Source organism: Balaenoptera physalus (assembly GCF_965194825.1).
Source record: "Balaenoptera physalus genome assembly, chromosome: 4".
NCBI classification, from domain to species: domain Eukaryota; kingdom Metazoa; phylum Chordata; class Mammalia; order Artiodactyla; family Balaenopteridae; genus Balaenoptera; species Balaenoptera physalus.
The window spans coordinates 8,321,695-8,336,439 of record NC_138891.1 but is presented as its reverse complement, the minus strand read 5'-3'; the positions used below and the strand labels follow the sequence as shown (position 1 = coordinate 8,336,439).

The window sequence follows — 14,745 nt, the reverse complement described above, 5'->3', positions numbered from 1 at the left end:
TAACATAGAAACTCTTATGGAATGGGTAAAACCCCTATGGGCTTTGCAGGGGTAAATGCAAAACCGCTTTGTAGGGACACATTCATAAAGATCTCTCAGGCAAAAACCCCAATTGCATATGCATTTACTATCAGAAATTATACCCTTCTCAGAGAAACAAAGCATCATAAGCAGCAAACAAGAAAATCCACACCCTAAAACCCAGAGAAAATAAAACAATCTAAACTATTCTATAAAGTAAGTATATTTAATTTGCTTAAAGAGAAAAATGAAGGTATAATACTGCACTCAAAAAGAGGTCATTATGAAACTAAGAAAAGAAGTTAAAAAAAATGGAATTCTTAAAATAATAAAGAGCTCAAATATCAATATATTACAATCTCAGTGGAAGTGTTCCACAGTAGATTAGACACTATTGAGAATAAGAACTGGATACTAGAAAATAGATATGAGAAAATTATCCAGAATAAAGATCAAAGAAGTATTGAGAAGAATGATTCCCTCTCTTCCTTAAACTTGTATATCATTGGATCTGAGCCACCCAACTAAATACTTAATTGTGTTCTACACCTTGAGCTGGGAAGCTATGGCTGCGAAACACATCCTGCCCACTGCCTATTTTTGTATGGTCTGCAAACTAGGAATGGTGTTTATAATTTTAAATGGTTGGAAAAATCAAAAAACCAATAATATTTCATGATGTGGAAAAATTACATGAAATTCAAAATTTAATGTTCCTTTCAGTGTCCAATAAAGTTTTATTAGAACACAACCATGCCCATTTGTTGTCTGTAGCTGCTTTTATGCTGCAAGAGTTTAGTAGTTGAAACAAAAAACACACATCCTGCAATGACTGAAATATTTACTTTCTGGCCCTTTAGAGATGACGTTTGCCAATTCCTGTTCTACACTACTTGCTAACTCTGTCATACTTATGAATCTTTCCTCTCAAATTTGCTTGAAAACTCCTTGAAGTCAGGAATATTGTCATATACTTCTTTTGTCTCCCTGACACCTGGTCCATGTAGAGCACTTATGGATTTTCTTTAGCAAATTTTGGTATGTCAAGTACAGGATTTCAAGAAATGAGTCAGACTTCAGAATGCAGAATAGATAGAAAGAAAGAGGAGTGATAATAACTTACATGTATTAATTTAGGTTTGAAGGCAGATGCTATTCTATTTTGTGACACTTGTGACTTGGGTAAATGCTGTGGTGTGGGATAGGGTGGTGGAGACAGGGACCTGGAATGAGATGCTGCCAGGTGGGTGGCACAGGCCAGGAAGGAGGAGAAAGGAGGAGATTCAGTCTGGCAGGCAGAACGTGGGGTCCACAGGGCTTAGCCTCATACAACCCAGAAAGCACTGGATAACGGAGACCAAAAACCACTGAGGAATAAAGGAGGAAGAGGACAGAGCCACAAGGCATCCAGAGGCCTATGGGGTGAGCAGGTAGGGCCCAGCCTGAGATTAGGAAATAGAGACATTAGCCCAGCTGGGGCTGGGAGAAAGAGACCAGAGAATCAGACATTCAAACTATGGTGCAGGTTTGAATGGGTCTCATGGTTAAGCTCTTGACTAAACTAGGTATAGAGAGATTTAAATGCCAAGTCCTAGAATATTAAGTTGGATGTTAAATTCTTTCTACCTAAAATCAGATTTGTTTTTAGAGACTAAGGGGGCTAAGGCAACATAAGAATACCACAGACCCCCAAATATGGCAGCACCCACCTTCACACCTGCATGATTGCAAATAAGCTACAGGGGAGTTGCCATGTAAATGTGGCAAGTCATGCTAGGGAAGGCAAGGCCTCGGACACAGAGTCCACCACCAGTGGCAATGGAAGGAAAGAGCTGACTGTGGGAGATATTCGAAACAAAAAATTGATTTGTCACACCCTTCCAAGAGATCAGGAAGAGACTTGATATAAATGACAATACACGGCAAGATGGCGGTCATACACCATCAGCAGATGCCATCAGTGCTCTGCTCACATCCCCTTGACATTCACCTCCACGTGCAGAAGGCTTCTTACTGTGAGCGGCTGCACCTCCCTGCAAAAAACAAAAAGATTTGTTCTGGTTGTAAGCAAGCTTGGTCGTGCACACAGCTGTCAACAGCCCCAGAAACAGCCGTTAGCCAATGATGGCCCATGAAGAGGATAAATGCCCCAGCCTCTTTGCCCCTTGTGTAGAATAACTCTGGGGCATGATGTCCAATACAGCAGCCACTAGCCACATGTGGCTACTGAGCATTCAGAATGTGGCCAGTGTGACAGAGGAACTGAATTTTCAATTTTATTTGATTTTCATTACGTTGAAGTAAAAAATGATAACTCTCCAGTTACTAGAAGACCTTTATATTTGGAAAAATTTGGCTACATAAATCTACTTTCCAACTGTAAATTTTACAAACTCTAAGTACACATCAGGATAAAACTTTAGTGTCCAAATCCAGTAGTCCTATAAGTATAAAATTGATTTCAAAGATGTAGTAAAAAATTTAATATCTCATTAATAATTTTTAAATGTTGAAATGTAATATTTTGGATTTAATAAGTAGAATAAATTATTAAAATTAACTATCTTTTTATTTTTACTTTTTATTTATTTTTTTTAAATAAATTTATTTATTCATTCATTTATTTATTTTTGGTTGCGTTGGGTCTTTGTTGCTGCACGTGGGCTTTCTCTAGTTGCAGCGAGCGGGGGCTACTCTTCATTGCAGTGCGCAGGCTTCTCATTGCGGTGGCTTCTCTTGTTGTGGAGCACAGGCTCTAGGCACGTGGGCTTCAGTAGTTGTGGCATGCGGGCTCTAGAGCGCCAGCTCAGTAATTGCGGCGCACAGGCTTAATTGCTCCGTGGCATATGGGATCTTCCTGGACCAGGGCTCGAACCCGTGTCCCCTGCACTGGCAGGTGGATTCTTAATCACTGCGCCACCAGGGAAGTCCTTATTTTTACTTTTTAAAATGTGGCTACTGGAAAATTTAAAACTGCCAGTTTGGCATGCTTCACACATCTACTGGCCAGTGCTGGTACACTACCTCCCTGGGTGGCCCAGTGGGATTGAACTCCTGGTGCCCACCGTGGTAACTGGCTTGATAACACACTTTTTACTGACTTTCTTTCCTTCTCATTTTCCTGCTTCTCTGCTAATTTTCCTGGGATTACCTCCTAGGTTGCACTAGAATCCTTGTCTCAGGGCCTGTTTCTCGAGAATCCAAACCATGACAAACAGCATTAAAAACAGGAAAGAATATACAGTTCCCTCTGCTATACAACAGGCCCTTTTTGGTTATCTATTTTATATATAGTAGTGTGTATATGTTAATTACAACTTCCTAATTTATCCCTTCTCAACATTTTGTAATAACCTGTAGGGGAAAAGAATATAAAGAAGTAGATAGATAGATAGATAGACAGATAGATAGATAGACAGATAGATAGATCAAGCAATCGATCTGAATCACTTTGCTGTAAACCTGAAACTAACATGACATTGTAAATCAACTATATTTCAATTAAAAAAAACAGGAAAGAATTTTAGAGATTAACTATTCTAACCTCTTACATTTATAGATGAAAAAAAATGAGGTCAGAGAGGTTAAATGATGTCGCCAAGGCCACTCAAATATTTAGCTGTGAATTCAGAATTTGATTTCAGATCTCACAGTTACAGATGCATTTATTTTCTCACTGTATTACATTGCCTTTTAAAGATTATTGACAAGACACTGATGACAGAAATTAAAGATGATACAAACAGATGGAGAGATATACCATGTTCTTGGATTGGAAGAATCAACATTGTGAAAATGACTCTACTACCCAAAGCCATCTACAGATTCAATGCAATCCCTATCAAACTACCAATGGCATTTTTCACAGAACTAGAACAAAAAATTTCACAATTTGTATGGAAACACAAAAGACCCCGAATAGCAAAGCAATCTTGAGAAAGACAAATGAAGCTGGAGAAATCAGGCTCCCTGACTTCAGACTATACTACAAAGCTACAGTAATCAAGACAGTATGGTACTGGCACAAAAACAGAAATATAGATTGATGGAACAGGATAGAAAGCCCAGAGATAAACCCACACACATATGGTCACCTTATTTCTGATAAAGGAGGCAAGTATATACAATGGAGAAAAGACAGCCTCTTCGATAAGTGGTGCTGGGAAAGCTGGACAGCTGCATGTAAAAGAATGAAATTAGAACACTCCCTAACACCATACACAAAAATAAACTCAAAATGGATTAAAGACCTAAATGTAAGGCCAGACACTATCAAACTCTTAGAGGAAAACATAGGCAGAACACTCTATGGCATAAATCACAGCAAGATCCCGTTTTGACCCACCTCCTAGAGACATGGAAATAAAAACAAAAATAAACAAATGGGACCTGTGCTTTTGCACAGCAAAGGAAACCATAAACACGACCAAAAGACAACCCTCAGAATGGGAGAAAATATTTGCAAATGAAGCAACTGACAAAGGATTAATCTCCAAACTTTACAAGCAGCTCATGCAGCTCAATATCAAAAAAACAAACAACCCAATCCAAAAATGGGCAGAAGACCTAAACAGACATTTCTCCAAGGAAGATATACAGATGGCCAACAAACACATGAAAGGATGATCAACATCACTAATCATTAGAGAAATGCAAATCAAAACTACAATGAGGTATCACCTCACACCAGTCAGAATGGCCATCATCAAAAAATCTACACACAATAAATGCTGGAGAGGGTGTGGAGTGCAAAAGGGAACCCTCTTGCACTGTTGGTGGGAATGTAAATTGATACAGCCACTGTGGAGGACAGTATGGAGGTTCCTTAAAAACCTAAAAATAGAACTACCATATGACCCAGCAATCCCACTACTGGGCATATACCCTGAGAAAACCATAATTCAAAAAGAGTCATGTACCACAATGTTCATTGCAGCACTATTTACAATAGCCAGGACATGGAAGCAACCTAAGTGTCCATCGACAGATGAATGGATAAAGAAGATGTGGCACGTGTATACAATGGAATATTACTCAGCCATAAAAAGAAACGAAATTGAGTTATTTGTAGTGAGGTGGATGGACCTAGAGGCTGTCATACAGAGTGAAGTAAGTCAGAAAGAGAAAAACGAATACTGTATGCTAACACATATATATGGAATCTAAAGAAAAAAAAAAAGGTTCTGAAGAACCTAGGGGCAGGACAGGAATAAAGACGCAGACATGGAGAATAGACTTGAGGACACAGGGTGGGGGAAGGGTAAGATGGGACGAAGTGAGAGAGTGGCATGGACATATATACACTACCAAATGTAAAATAGATAGCTAGTGGGAAGCAGCCACATAGCACAGGGAGATCAGCTCGGTGCTTTGTGACCACCTAGAGGGGTGGGGTAGGGAGGATGGGAGGGAGACGCAAGTGGGAGGGGATGTGGGGATATATGTATACGTATAGCTGATTCACTTTGTTATATAGCAGAAACTAACACACCATTGTAAAGCAATTATACTCCAATAAAGATGTTAAAAAAAAGTTCCTTTCTAAGTAATAAAAAAAAAAAATTAACTCATCATTGGTGAGTGATTTTCCTTGCTTGGCTAACATATGAGCCACTTGGAACTTAGTTTGATTGTGGCTTCAGTGGCTTCATTTCCCTTTCTCATTTCTGTGAGGAGATTGTGCTGTGAGGAGATTTGTTATTTCTAAATTTTCTAGTTCATCTGACCATTGCTAGCTCACGAATGGGGAATATTGTGACAAATGCTTAGTCTGGTAATGTTGACACATATTGTATTCTTTTCACACAGTTATAGTGCCATTGCCTAATAAACACACTGTATTGCCATCTATTTGACAAAAAAATAATCCACACTCCACTGTACCTTAAAAAAAATAAATAAAGATTATTGACAGTTGTGGACAAAGTGTTTTCTAGGAGCAATGGAGCATTTAGGGCTCACAGGACGAAATTACAATAAGCAATCTATACGCCCTTTAAACCTTCTTGGGCAGGTGGTAGCCTCTCCTTGCTCCTGGTTGGAAACATGGAGAGGCTTCTTGACACTTCTGGTTCTTCTCATGTAACCACAAATCCTCTGGTTACCTGTAGCCACAATCCCTTCTCAGAAAGAAGAGTATCCAGTCCTGATGTGAATCCAACTGGATTGAAAGTTAACTCTTTCTTGCCCTGTCCTCTTTCTCCAGATGACTAATCGCAGTTTGTGAGGAACCAGGGGCTGGGGCAGAGAGGCAGAAAGAGAAGAGACGCAGGAAACTCACTTAACTGGTCCCATTTCAAGATGATGTGGGACCATGTATATGCCTGGCAGATGTTTACCACTGTCACTTTCTCTGTCAGACACTTTGGGAGGTTTTACAGAGTTTCCTCTGCTGGGCCTCTCTGACTGAAACCCCCTTGATGTGGTAGCTTTCCTTTGGCAGTATCCCACTCTCCCATCCCCCCCACCCCTACCCCTGGTTCTCTGTCAGTCCGCTCAGCACACACTCTCTCTGGGGTCCTCTTGGGAAGAAGTTCGAATTACTCCAGTCTGATCACCTACTCTGGGACTTATGCACCTTATACCTATTGTCAGTAGGCAGTGAAGTTATCTCCCAGACCAGCAATGGCCCTCCCACTGGCCATCCCCAGATCCTTTAGCTTTCCCGTATAGGAGTTCAGCAAAGGTCCTCTGGATCCCCCAACTGCAAAGAACACATGTCAAGAAACAGCCTAAAGGGTCTTACTGAAGCCCCTCTCATTAGGTTTGGGGTAGTGGGTAGTGGTGGGATGTCTCCCTCCCCCTTGTGAGCTGGACTTTATAGAGTTCTCTTCAAAGTTATTCCCGTCAAAATTCTTCTTTCATCTCCCACACCTGACCCCCTTTACAACCTTGAAGTAGGTGAGGGGTTCCGGGAAACATGTAACAAAGTTTCAACACACCTCTTTTGTAAATTTCCGTATGGTCTAGCACCTCCTTTGTCACCTGGCATTACTCTAATATGGTGACTCATCTGAAACTACAAACTTAATATTTTGATTGAGCTGATATATTACAAAAAGTTGAGCTGGGAATAAATGAAATTGACATGGTTAACGTGGACCTTTTATCATTGGAGCTTGGCAATAAAAGAAAGAAATAGGTCCGTGGCCAGGTAAGTAGTATATAAAGCAAAAATTTAAGTTTTAGGGTTTATAATTATTTTGTAAATAAGATATGCAGGCCTTCACATGTTTGAAAAGATCCTGGGTGAAGCTACAGAGAAAAATTGTGTTTATTGTGCTATCTTGTTTTTCTTTCTCTTGTTTTTACTTCAACTGTATGGTTTTTAATGAAATAAATAAGTATTGGATGTCTTGAGAGCTGTGTGATTTCCTTTGATAACTGCTAAGACAACAGAGGTTTCAATTGCATTTGATCTGCTTTGATCTCTCTCAACTACTCTTTTTTCAGTATTGTAGCATTTTTGCAATTTTTATAGGAGAATAAACAATAAAAGTTAACACTGTCGTTATAATTAATTGAAAAACATTGCTGCATCTACACAATAAAATCATTTGCAACCATCATCTTCAACTTTGTCTCCGTAGATTATCGTTTTATTTGCATGTCTACAGCACAACTACAGCCAGAGCAAGCAAATATCTTATTTTTCTTCCAAAAAGAAATAATTTAAAAATTGTAGACCATTTCACAGTCTCAAAGTTTAGTGTCAAAGCATTTCAAACAGCATTTCTGTTTGAAAACTCATCATGGTCTCTTATAGGAACAAGAGAATGTTTAGTTACCAAACTCCAAATATACCAAACTCTAAATTTCTTGTTTGAAAATAAAAACATAAAATGCCCAAGCTGGCAATCTTTAATGGGTCCTTTCCAGGATTGTTTAGAAAACAAAATAGCTAGGCTTTGTTTAGATGGGTAATTCATCAAGGATTTTCACTAATGATTGTGTACAGTGATTTCAGTGGGAGCATGCTCGATTTTGATGCCATATAGCATAAGTCATGACAGTTTTATGCAATTTTAGCTTTCAGTCAGCATTAGCCTTGTTTTAAAATGAACAAAGAGGAAAAGAAAGGAGAAAGATGTAATGTTAATAGACTTCCTTCTGTGATCTCTCAGGGAGAGGTCTTTTTAAATAAGGGGCTTGAACTTGACCTTCTTCAATGGCACAAAGGTCCAATGCATAGTTTTTAAATTTATATTTAAATTTTAATAATTTTACTCATTGGAGGCAGTTAAAAGCAGACTCTCAAAACCTAATCCTCAATCTTGTAGTGTAACAGATAGCCAAAGAAGGGAAGCTTAGGAAAAAAGTCTGTAAGAGGTACATAAATGTTGTATTGATTCCTGTGTCTCACGCAATCAAAGCTGCTTTAAGGTCATTATCGCTATGGTATTTGAATTTGAAAACACAATTTAACATAGAGTTAGAATGGAAAAAATCCTTAATTTCATGATAAATCTAGTTTTAGGGACCTAGTATTAAAAACTAGATGAAAAAATTTATATTCTCAGTGCTGGCAAAATGGCATGGAAAGAGACACTGTCATATGCTGTTGGTGAGCGTGTAAATTTTTAAAATTTTTCTGGAAGGCAGTTTGGCCATAGCTATTGAATGCCTCAGAATTTTGCATTAAAACCTTTAAACCAGCATTTTTACTTTGGGGGATTCATGCTGAGAAAATAGTCATGGATGTTTGCAAAATTATAGCTACAAGATTTTTATGGAAGTATTTTTGATAGAAACAAGAACTGAATGAAGCATAAATATTTTAAAACAAGGCTTTAGTTAGCCCTTAAAAATGATACTAGAGAAATATTTAATGCTATGAAAAGGTGGGAAAAGCTGATTAAAAACAGTATGCACAATATGATTCCGTTCCATAAAAAAGGATATTTGCATTAAAAAATATTGGATAGGACTTCCCTGGTGGCGCAGTGGTTAAGAATCTGCCTGCCAATGCAGGGGACACGGGTTCGATCCCTGGTCCGGGAAGATCCCACATGCCACAGAGCAACTAAGCCCGTGAGCCACAACTACTGAGCCCACGTGCCACAACTACTGAAGCCCACATGCATAGAGCCCGTGCTCTGCAACAAGAGAAGCCACTGCAGTGAGAAGCCCGTGCACTGCAATGAAGAGTAGCCCCTGCTCGCTGCAACTGGAGAAAACCTACACACAGCAACGAAGACCAAAAGCAGCCAAATATAAATAAATAAAATTTAAAAATAAATAAAGTTAAAATGATACTTAAAAAAAAAATTGGATGAAAACAAATAGAAATACGAACAGCAGTGTCTCTATATGATGGACTTATGCATATCATTTTTTTCCAACGTGGAAATAGCTTTTCAAAAAATATTTTTAAAATTAAAATGCATACTAGGCATAGAAATATCAAACCATTGGAAAGTAAAAAAATAAATAAATAAAAATTTGTGAGCCTTTTTCCTTGCAATGGCATCATTTGGTAGGAACACACATACAAACACACACACACACACACACACACACACACATCTTGATTTTATTCAGCATATTCAACAGTATATCTTGGGGGAGTTTTACTTTTTAGTGTACATATATCTACTTCATTCTTTAAATTGCTGCATAGTATCCCATAATAGAAATATGTAATAATCTTCCTCATCAACTCTTCTCAACTGGACTTTCCTATTCCAACAGCAGGAATAGATTAGATCATTGACCTATTTCCTCTCCTCTTCACTTCTCCTCTTTTCCAACTTAAATAGTTATTTCATTAGACTCTCTCTCTTTTTTTCTATCTGCAAAACCACAACTCTCAATGCCCTAGGAATTGTGTACATATTTATTAGTAGTATTGCTTTAATGGTTTTCATTTGTATACATCCTTTTCATAGTCAATATCAGGGTTATTTTACTTGATATGTAGAATGAATTAGGGTACTTTCTTTTGTTTGTTTTTTCCTTTTACTAAAAGTTCTTACCATATGATCCTGCACTCCTGGGCATATATCCAGAGAAAAACATAATTCAAAAAGATACATGCACCACAATGTTCATAGCAGCACTATCTACAGTAGCCAAGATATGGAAGCAAACTCAATGTCCATTGACAGATGAATGGGTAAAGAAGATGTGGTATATACACAATGGAATATTATTCAGCCGTAAGAAAAGAATGAACTAATGCTATTTGCAGCAACATGGATGGACCTGGAGATTATCATACTAAGTGAAATAAGTCAGACAGAGAAACACAGATATCACATGATATCACTTATATGTGGAATCTAATAAAAATGATACAAATGAACTTATTTACAAAACAGAAATAGACTCACAGACATAGAAAACAAACATGGTTACCAAAGGGGATAGTGGGGTAGTGGGGCAGGGAGAGAGAGAAATCAGGAGTTTGAGATGAACATACACACTACTATATAGAAATATAAATAAATAAATAAATAAATAAATAAATAAATAAATAAATATATATATATATATATATATAGAGAGAGAGAGAGAGAGAGAGAGAGAGAGAGAGAGAGAGAGAGAGAGGGAAATGATCTGTTCCTTGCAAGTTTGGTAGCAGCATTTTGGCACAAGTCTGTGATAGTGGTAGGGTGGTAAGGGTGATGAGAGGTGTGTATGTAAATCTTTGCTTACCCTTCAGGTTTTCCTATAATTATTGGTCTAGCCCATCCCCCCACCCCCAGTTCTTGAGTTAGTTTTGGTAATTTTTATCTTCTTAGAAAACATCTACTCGATCTAGATCAGGGAGCCTTTGTTTTTTTGTTTTTTGTTTTTTTTAATGCCTTGAACCCCTTTGGCAGTTGATGAAATCTATGGACCTCGTCTTAGAATAATTTAAAAAACTGTTCTTCCTGGAATTTGACTTTTATTGTGAGTGGAATCACATGACTTTCTGTGTCTTCCTACGTATAATGTGTGTGGGTTTTTTTTTTCTGATTATGTTTATGATGTTACAATGTTATTCTCAATACGTGCAGTATTTTCATGGAATAAAAATGCACAAAACCTGCTCGTATAATATACTATGAGGCTTGTCTTTACTTCATAACAGTGTACAAAACAGGAATTGAAAAGGAATCCAAATAAAGAAAAGAACTTTTGCTGCTCCTCAGAACTTGTAACGTGCATGGCCTGTATCACTGCACAATCTGTGACTCCTAATAAGTTACTTTAAATAATGCTTCAGCAGTTATCTCAATCTTACGATGTGTTTGAACTTGCAAGGCTTATACTGGTAGCTCACCAGTTATCAGTTTTACAAAACACCATCCTGCCTTATGGAGAGTTAAACATTCTCATATCAACTGTCCAGTTTTACAAAACTTTACGAAGTGAGGGGAAAAGCTCACCCCCTTTCAACTATTGGTGAACAGAGGTAGATAAGAATATTAGAGAGAGTAAAATGGGTGACAGAGTCATCAAATAGATAACTAGGCATATTTGCCCTGCCGGTGGGCGAGGGTGGTCAGCCCATTTGCAGGGGCATCTGTAGACAGGAACTTGGAGACTATGTGCAATCTACAGTTGATCTAATGACTATAATGATATTTTCACATACCTGCACCAACTGAAAAGTGATATAGACATTTGTGTGATTTGTACAGACAACTGTCACAGGTGATGCTAATATCACTATGTTTATTGCCTAGGTTCATAACTGAAGGTCAAGCTAACTTTCAGTTAGAGGTGAGTGGAGATAAAGATATAACTTCTTTTACGATCCAAGATTATGGACCCACTGGAATCTAGAATCTAGGGTGTTAGAATCTAGATTTCTAGATTTACCCAAATATTGTTATAAAGGGATATATAATATAATATCCTCTTATTTTATGTTTTTCCATTTGCTCTTTTTAAAATTTTGCTTTGTTATTTTACTTAGGAATTTAGGAATTTCTGGAGCATAAGAATTATATAATTTTCTTAGATGTCTTAGTCACTTAATGATGATTATTTAAACTAAATCAAGAGTTTAACAGCTGTTTCTTTTTACTACTTTTTCTTTTATCCTATGCTTTTCTCTTTATGATATACATCATTTTTTTGCTTTGTTTGAGTATTGCACTGAGTAATTCTTACAGAAAGAGCTTATGGATTTTAAGCTGTCCGAGTCTTCTTGTGCCTCTAAATGTTTTTCTTTTGCTCTTACACTTGATTTGCAATTTTGCTGGATGTAGAATTCTAGGTTCAAAATAATTTAATCTCAGAACCCGAGAGGAACTTTTTCCATTCTAGCACCCAGATTTGCGGATGACACATCTGCATTCTCATTCTAACTCCACTCCTTTGAAGCTGAAGGAAACTCTTTTCATATTTCTGTGATTTCAGTGTTATGATTTTCTCTTTATTGAAGCTGAATTTTCACTAAGTTGAGAACGTTCCAGCTTGGCAGTATCAACCCTTTCAAACAAAATATTTACATCTTTTTTTTTTTTTTTTCCAGCGCAGGGAAATTTTCTGTTTTAATTACTCCAACCCTGCGTCTTCTTCATTCCCTAGAATTGGAATCCCTATTAAATAGAAACTGGAACTTCTGAATCTATCCTTTATTTCTCCTGGTAGTTTCCTCACACCTTCCATAGCTTTATCTTTTCAGTGTGTTATGAGAGAATTGCTCTGCTTGATCTTCTGGGTCACTAATTTGTTCATCAGTTGTGTCCATGCTAAAAAATAGATTATCCTAAATAACTGGAAATCATGAAAATTTATAAGAGCTTTTTAAAAAACATGTATCGGGGCACAGATTCCTCAGCCCTATTGGATTCTATTGGCCAATGTTGACATCATGCTCAACTTCCTGCCTGAGCTCATTTGCTGTTTGCACTCTTCCTGTACTTCCAGTGCTGCCATGGACAGATTTCTACCTTCATTTTTTCCCCCTCAACAGATGAATGATTAAAGAAGTTGTGGAATATATAGACAATAAATAATATTCAGGCATAAAAAAGAAGGACATTCTGCCATTCGCAACAGTACGAATGGAACTTGAGTGCATTATGTTAAGTGAAGTAAGTCAGAGAAAGACAAACACCATATGACCTCACTTGTAGGTGGAATCTAAACAAACAAGTCATAGAAGAGAGATCAGATTTGAGGTTACCAAAAGTGGGAGCTGGCGATGTAATGTACAACTCAATGACTATAGTTAACGCTGCTGTATGGTATATTTGAAAGTTGTTAAGAGGGCAATTCCTGAAAGTTCTCATTGTAAGAAAAAAAATTTTTCTTTTCTTTTTTTGGTGTCTATATGAGATGATGGATAACTAAATGTATTGTGGTAATCATTTCACAATACATGTCAGTCAAATCATTATATAATATACCGTAAACTTATACAATGCTGTGTATCAATTATATCTTAATAAAACAGAGAAAAAAAGGAAAAAATTTCCTAATTAAAATTTATGGCAGAGTTTTCAGATTCAAAATTTTGACTGTAAAATAAACCCAGTTTTATCAGACATATATTTTGTTAAGATATTCTTGTAAAAATGAGTTTTCCCATATGCATACCTCTAAGTCTATAAACTGTGAGACAAAAACAGTTTCTATAATATAATGTACAGAATTCTCAGGAACATTTGTATTGACAAAAATATATTTTTGATATAAGATTAAGAATTAAGATTAAGAATTAACATAGAAGATTAAGAATTAAGAACTAAGTTTAAGAGTAAAGTGACATAGGGATTTTGGGCTGAATGTAGGATTCAAAGTATTTGAAGTCTTCTTTATTTTTTTAATTCAAGGAACAGTTTTTCATTTGAAATATGTACATGTTTCCCTTCCCACATGTGTTCATCTTCCTACCTGAACAATATTTGTTTGTTAGGATATAATTGCCTCTGCAGTGATAGCTTTATAGTCAAGATGGCAGGTTCAGTCTGATTGCACTGAATAAGGTGATTTGCACTCACTCATTCATGAGATATTAATTTTGGAAGTTATTGGAATAAAACCTATGCATTATATAAGATTGTCACTTTTATCTATTTAAAGATGTCTGTTTTTATTATTTTCTGATTATTGTCTCACTGTCTAAATATTAAACTACTGCTTCTTTATTAAGTCATTCTTTTAAGGAGCTATGAGCTTCATATGCCAACTTTTAAATTTAATTGATTAAAAGCAAAACTCATTTTCTTAATCACAGATTGTTTGGTGTTGCACAGCTCAACTTGCAGTGGGAAAAAAGAAGACAAAACAAGTAAGCAATCTGCACTTTGAAAAAGTTTTGAACAGTAAAAACAAATGTAAGATTGTTCCCAAATAAACAATACAAATTAAGTGATAAAGTTGTATTTTAAATAAATCAATCAATGGAAGGAAACATTTTATGCCTATTCTTTGAAAACCAAGTACTTATTTGTTTTCTAAATTTTGATTAGGAGAATCTGTACACTTATCTCAAAGAATAAATACTAAACTCTTCCTATTAATAAGAGCAAAGGAAATAGGAACACTGATGTTTGCTCATCTCTGTGCTAGATGCTAGAGCAAACAGAAGGATCAGGAAACTTCATTGCCTTTGAGTGTGTTTGTGTGTGTGTGTGTGTGTTTTGCAGTGTAATGGGGAAAACAAATTCTGATCACACTTTGTAGCAGTTCAACATAGCAGGTCATAGGTCGTACTACTCTTAGTTAAGTGTCCCTGTCGGTGTTTGCTACTGTGGGGGTACAATATGTTATTATGTTTGCTTC

The 14,745-nt window shown here is 36.8% G+C and overlaps 1 protein-coding gene across 1 annotated transcript in view; it reads left to right on the top strand.

Moving 5' to 3' along the window:
* LOC309660575 (uncharacterized protein) overlaps positions 1–14,745 on the top strand; it is a gene marked incomplete at its 5' end in the record, with an annotated part of 88,502 nt that overhangs the window by 28,143 nt on the left and 45,614 nt on the right. The gene's annotated exons all lie outside the window — the stretch shown is intronic.